Raw genomic sequence first — 7,104 nt, forward strand, 5'->3', positions numbered from 1 at the left:
TGTACAGTTATAAAAAAAATGCGAAAAGTAAATACAAACAGTGATTCGATGAAATCTTCGGATTCCTTCCGAGTGTCGTCTTCGGGATGTATCTCCGGGTACCTGTATAAACACTTAGTGAAAGTGTTAGTAAGAGAATAAATAGCTATCGAATGAATTAAAGAAATAATGAATAAACTTAAAATAAAAACCCGTCTTTTGTACATGGGAGGCCTTGGAAATCGACGGAAATTTCTTCATCGGCCAAGAGTGTAATATTTGTAATAAATTGTAAAATGAAAGAAAAATATGTTAGTTAAAGAAATTTGAAAAAGTCAAAAAATAAGGGACGTGACATAAAGCTTTTAAAAAGTGATTTGACATAAAGCCTTTGAAAAGTGATATGACATAAAGTCTTTGAAAAGTGATTTGATATAAAGCCTTTAAAAAAATGATTTGACATAAAGTTTATTAAACTTGACAAAAGAAGGTAAAACTTGTTTTGACCCTAGAATTGGTGCAAAGATACACGGTGTAAGAATGTATATGTATATGATATATGTAAAAATATAAGAATAAAAAAAAATGAAAATATATGTAAATGTAAAAATAATGTATAGACAATGTAGAAAAAAATATAAAGAACAAAATGTGTAAAAAATAATAAAATAAAAATGAGCATGTAATGTGATGATATTGATAAAAAGGTAAAAGAAAATGTTTGCAAGTGTATGAAAAATATTTAGAGGGGAGTAAAAAAATGTATGCAAATTTAAAGAAAAAGTAGAGAAAATGTATGAAGAAAATGTAGAGACAATGTATGAATAAATATAAACAAAATGCATGAACAAATATAAAGACAAATGCATGAATAAATGTAAAGATAAATGCATGAATAAATATAAATTAGGACAATGCATGAATAAATGTAAAGATAAATGCATGATTAAATATAAAGACAATGTATGTAATGTATATAAAAATATAAAGGCTATGCATATAATGAATGTAAAGACAAGGTATATAAAAGCGTAAAGACAATGTATGAAAAAAAAAAGAGAAAAAAATAAAATAAAAGAGAGGAGGAAGATGCTAGTCTTGCTAGTCTTCCTATGAAAAGAAACTATGAAGAGTGTAGAGAGAAGAAAAATATATGTGAGGTAGTGTGAAGTGGTGAGAAAAATGAGAGGGGAAGTCCTCCCTTATATAGGCAAAGGTAAACCACTTTTTATCCAAACCCATGTGCTAAAACCATGGGCTTCACAAAACTATGGCATTCACAAAACCATGGCTTCTCAAAACCATGTGCTAAATTTTATCTGTATTTAAAATTAGTTCCTCCGACTTCCATGTAATAATAGATCAACTAAAATAATAAAGTATAAAAATATATTTAAGGTAATTTCGTGAATAAAGTAAAAAATGTGATTTGAATTAAGGAGACCTGCTAATTAATTGAAGTAAAACTGTATTAGCATGTTGTTTATATACAAACGACTGTAACAAAATAATTATTTAAAATGAAAAAATAAATTGATAAAAATTCCTATTATTTAAAAATAAGGACAATCATCAATAAATTATATTAAAGTTAAAAAAATGTATAAAAACAGTATTTTGTGCTATTTAATGACTAGGAAGCCTAAAGAAGTTAATTTTTAAATACAAAGGGCCAAAATTGGGTGTCAACAGAGTTTACTAACCTACCCATATTTATTAGATTTTTTTTTTTAAAAGAATTGAGCAATATGAAGAGGACAACTTCTTTAATGCTAAGGCCATAGTTGGAAACATTTGCAATTTTTGCTTTGAATTCCTGAGGTGACACTTATTCGGGACAATTTTTTTTTTTCTAAGATGACACTTATTTTAATACCGAATGAGTAATATTGAAGTGAAAATAATAACGAACCTTTAAGAGTCTCACGTCAAAAATGAAATTGCAATTTTTTTTTTTTAAATACTTGACCATCCTTAACCTATTAAATTGGAAGAAACTTCAAATTTATATTTTATTTTCATTTTTTAGCAGCTAGATTTACAAAAAGACATTAATTTTGAGAAGTTGAAGTAAGCCCATTTGGCCAAGTGCCGCTTATTTTGAAAATTGTTTCTGTCGGAAGCACTTTTCAAAAAATAATATGTTTGATTAATTAACTTAAAAATATTTTTATAATATTAGAGCAACAATTTATGTTTGCTTAAGGTTTCAAAAGTGTTTTTTGGAAAAAAAAAATTTACTTTTTCAGCTTCTAGAAAACAACTTATATAGTACTCCCTCTGGATAAAAAAAAAAGAGTTCACTTAGCCATTTGCACACCCCTTAAAAAAATACTAACTTCTAGACAAAATAGGTAATTTGACAAAACTACCCCTAATTAAATAAGCATTGAGATTTGATCATATAACACTTAATGGGGAAAATCTGGAAAAACAAGGTTAATTATTTCTTGATTTGATAAGTGGACACTTTTTTTGACCCAAGAAAAAAAAGCTAAGTGGACATTTTTTTTTTTGATCTGGAGGGAGTAGTACACTACTGCTCAAAGCATTTCTTTTTAAAAGATAATCACTTTTACTTTGTTAAAACTTGGCCAAACAGGTTATTAAATGTCAACATTCTCGCTATAAGAACGTTCAAAACAACTGATGACAAAGACACCAGATAGGAAACCAAAAATATACTCCCTCCGTCCCATAATAAGTATCACCTTAGCAAAAAAATTTTGTCCCATAATAAGTATCACCTTAGGAAACCAAAACATAAATTGATTAGTTTTTTTCCAATTCTACCCTTAGACAATAAAGTAACATCTAAATGATGATTAGAAAAGTCACATAGTAACTTGGTATTGTTGGATTCCTAATGTCAAAAGGTTTACTTCTTGCGCATGCTCTAATCAAAAGGTAAAAGTAATTTATTTTTATTATATAGGGGTAATTTGATAAATTTCACATTGCATTATTGGTTTCTTAATATGCGTGTTTTTGGCTAAGGTGACACTTATTATGGGACGGAGGGAGTATCTCAGAAGAGCGCTATTGCTAATTCCAAAAATCAAGACAATCACTTTTAACTTTAAGGCTCGCTTGGTATGATGGATAAGCAAAAATAGTCTTGGGATAAAAATTTAGTGCCGCCTTATCCCACGTTTGGTTGGAATAAAAACTCGGGATTAGTTATCCCGGGATTATAGTGTTTTTTTATACCACACATTGAGAGTGGAATAACAATCCCGGGATAACTAATCCCGGGATTAATTATCCCGGGATAACTTGTTTTCTAACCAAACGAGTGGTAAGAGACTAATAAAATCACGCTCAATCCTTCTTCCATTGTTTTATATACTTTTTTTTTCTTAAAATCAAAATTCTAACTATCAATGTCAAATGTAACGACACATGTCGACACTTGCACTTCATATCCTTCGAGTCAAGATAACTTGTAAACGAGAAATGGAAAAGATGTTCATATCCCTATTAATGCTATAAGGACAGTAACGTGTGACTTATACACCAGCAAATAAGAATATGCTAATGGGTGAAATCTGATAAAATTAATCAGATGGGATATATGCATCCCATTCTCTTTCACAATATTCATCCCAAAAAGACCCCACATGTACCTCCGTCTTGAATTCAAGATGCTACAAAGAAACAATTCACGTCCCAGTTCCAAACAAGTTGAAGTCGGTTATATGAGTCATTACGGTTTATCTTACTCCAATTAGATCCCAGTATGTGACATGTGCCTAGGTGAGCATGTTCCAATATTATGAGGAATCATCGTAAATTCACTAGTTTTACGTTGGATATCAATCGACAACAACCATCAGAGGCATAGCCAGGTTTTTACTTAATTTATGGGTTCTAGACCACAATTACTTTTTTGCTTATTGAATTCTGGATAAAGTATTTATACATATTAAATGATTTTTCTTCACAAATAAAGGGTCTGAGCCAAAGTTACTGAATTCTGCTGAACTTGTAAGTACTACACTGGCTTTGCTCCATCCTTTTTTATTCGAGCTTCAGACCAGCAATGTCAGTAAACTCACCCAGGCTGAGTTGAATTCAAAGATGTGCAGGTTCTCAAAATCGAATGGACCAGATTTTTCTTTTTAAAGTAGAATTACCAAGATAGAAGTAATTCTATTATTGATTAGTTGTAACGAGGTGATGATCTTTAATCATTCCAGTCTAAAGCAGTCAGTGAGGAAGAGAGATCACTGTCTGAGGAAAGAAAGGTTCGCATCTTATCACTGTCTGAGGAAAGAAAGGTTCGCATCTTATCATTGGCTTAAAAAGGAACAGAATCAACATAAAATTATTCCAACCTTCCGGGTGACAGCACCTTATCATATAGGAGTATATCTTAATATTATACCAACCCCATAGCTTGGAGAATTTTATATGTTCCCTTTATGAGGCACTATAAATTCTTGCTTCTCATGCACAATTTGTTCATCAACACTTCTCACAAGAAACTAGCTAGCTTTTGCTCAAATGCTCTTGCTCTCTAATTTTCTTAATTGCCTCTTGCTTTTAGCATGTATAATACTGTGTTAGGCTAAGGTAATCTGCATCCTGAGGTTTAGATCAGTTTTTATTTTACTGGTTCTAGTCCTTGGGATGCAGATTACCTTTTCCTCACTAGCAGTACACAAATTCAGTACTGAAATGTTGTGTTGCATGGGAATGTATTGCTACAACTCATGGTAAAAACTTTTGTTCACTAATATTAAACTATGAATATATTTTTGTAACTTCTGATGAACCTTGTTGATTTTGGATTGTGCATCTTGTAATTAATTAAAATAGATCCCCTAGAACATGACTTGATGGAAGGTTTAGCAAAGTAATGCGATGACTTACATGATGGCTTAACAAAATTGATGGGCTAATTAAACCAAATTAAACCTTCTAATTAAGAAAAGGCATTAAATTTAATTAATAAAGTTTTACATATTTTTATTTGATTTCTTTCTTTTTGTTTTGTAACGATGGTGTACGGATTTATTTTGTACGTATCTTGACCATTCACTTGGCTACCTGCTTGCTCTCATCATCAAAAATATATGATGGCTCTACTCATCAAGGCTTCAGTAATATTTTATAAGAAACATCCACGGTTAATATAACATTTTTTTTAAGTTCTCATCACTTGATTATATCAATTTTGTATTACCAAGAAGATGTTAAAATAATTTCATACATCTGAAATAGTCGTCTAGATTTAGTTTGAATTGAAAAAAAATGGCTTAGTTAATCTACTCTTTATAAGAAATAAGTCAAATCAGACTTTATCTTCTTTTCTTATTATCAATATCATCATCAAATTGTTCATTAATAGCATGTTTATTATGAGATTGAAGCATTTATCTAAATAATCTCCATCACATTTCAAAAAAAGAAGCATAAATCTAGTAGTACCTTTTCTTTTTCTATAGTACTAATAACTTTACAATACTAATATAATATTAAATGATAATTAAAAAATTAGTACCTTCAATTTGGGAGGCCTCTAAAGCAATTGCTTAAGTGGCCTCCCCGTCCTTAATGAGTTAAAGAACACTAATATTAATCAATGTTGCTGCTCTTGTCTCCTCTAGAGCAAACCAGAGTAACATGTTATATTGAGCTAGAGTACATTATCAGTAGATTGTTCACATGCATAAGTTGCGGAAAAAAAGGCTCAGCTTCTATCGTAAATTAGCTTGTTGGAAATGCTTTTAATAGATTTTTCGTCAAAAAAAAAATTCATATTTTCTACTGTGCTCAGGCGGGAACTGTTAAGTTTGCACTGAATTTCCTATCTTATTTGAATTTTATCATAATTATGTTTTACTTTGAAAAGGTTTTCTTGGTGAAAAATGTTTTTTTTATGGAAAAAGATTCTACCATATCTATCATCTTCTTGGAGGAGAAGTTTTGGACTTCTACAAATAGGAGATCATCTCTTCTCATAAATAACACATTATCATCCACAATGTAGAAGGAGTTTTGGTTGACTTATTTTAATTGTTTTTTGGCTCTTAAGATTTTTATTTTTTTATACTTATTGTGGTGTTTGAAAAAGACAAAAAGTGCTTTTAAGCACTTGCTTTTAGTCCCAAAAAGTATAAAAATAAGCCAAAGCCAAAAGTTGGTATTCTCAACTTATAGCTTTTAGCTTATAAGCTACTCTTAAAAAGCCAATCCAAACACCACGTAGTCTTTTAGCGTTAAGAGTTTTGTTTAGGGGGAGATTTTTCTCTCTACAATTTTTATAGTTTTTTCTATAGGTTTTTCTATATGTAGGTCACTTGACCAAATCATATCAAAGTATTATATATCTTTAGTATACTTTTCTTTGTTGTCTGATTTATCATTGTTCAAAATTTGCAATTATTAGCTTCCGCATGATGCCCTTATTATTTCGATTCCAACAAGTGGTACTAGAGCCAAGTTCAACAAATGGTTCAACAAGGTTGAAGACGGGTTCAAGACAGATAAAAAATCAAGCTGCAGACCAAGTTCACGACAATTAAGATTTTGTTCGGCTACATGTGGAGAAAAAGTTTCAACCATATTTTCAACATTCCTGCTGCTGCATCTTTAAAAATAAAGCAAAATATTTTTAAACCATTTTAACCCATAATATTTTAAACTTTATTTTTAACCATGGCAAGCAGCAGAGATGAAGATTATTTTGCTAGAAAATTCAGGCCAGGGGGAGATTTGTTAGGGTTTGCCTGAATTTCCTACCTTATTTGAATTTTACCATAATTGTATTTAAAAAGGTTTTCTCGGTGGAAAATGTTTTCTTTGTGGAAAAGGATTTTACCGTATGTATCCTTTTCTTGGAGAAGTTTTGGACTTCTATAAATAGGAGATCATTTCTTCTCATAAACAACACATTAGCATCCACAATGTAGTCTTTTAGGGTTAGGAGTTTTGTTTAGGAGGAGATTTTTCTCTCTACAATTTTTACAATTTTTTATATATGTAGGCCACTTGACTAAATCATATCAAAGTATTATGCGTCTTTAGTATACTTTTTTTTGTCGTCTGATTTATCGTCGTTCAAGATTTGCAATTATTAGCTTCTGCATGACGCCCTGATTATTTCGATCCCAATAAAAA

This window comes from Lycium ferocissimum, chromosome 5, assembly GCF_029784015.1.
Source record: "Lycium ferocissimum isolate CSIRO_LF1 chromosome 5, AGI_CSIRO_Lferr_CH_V1, whole genome shotgun sequence".
NCBI lineage: Eukaryota > Viridiplantae > Streptophyta > Magnoliopsida > Solanales > Solanaceae > Lycium > Lycium ferocissimum.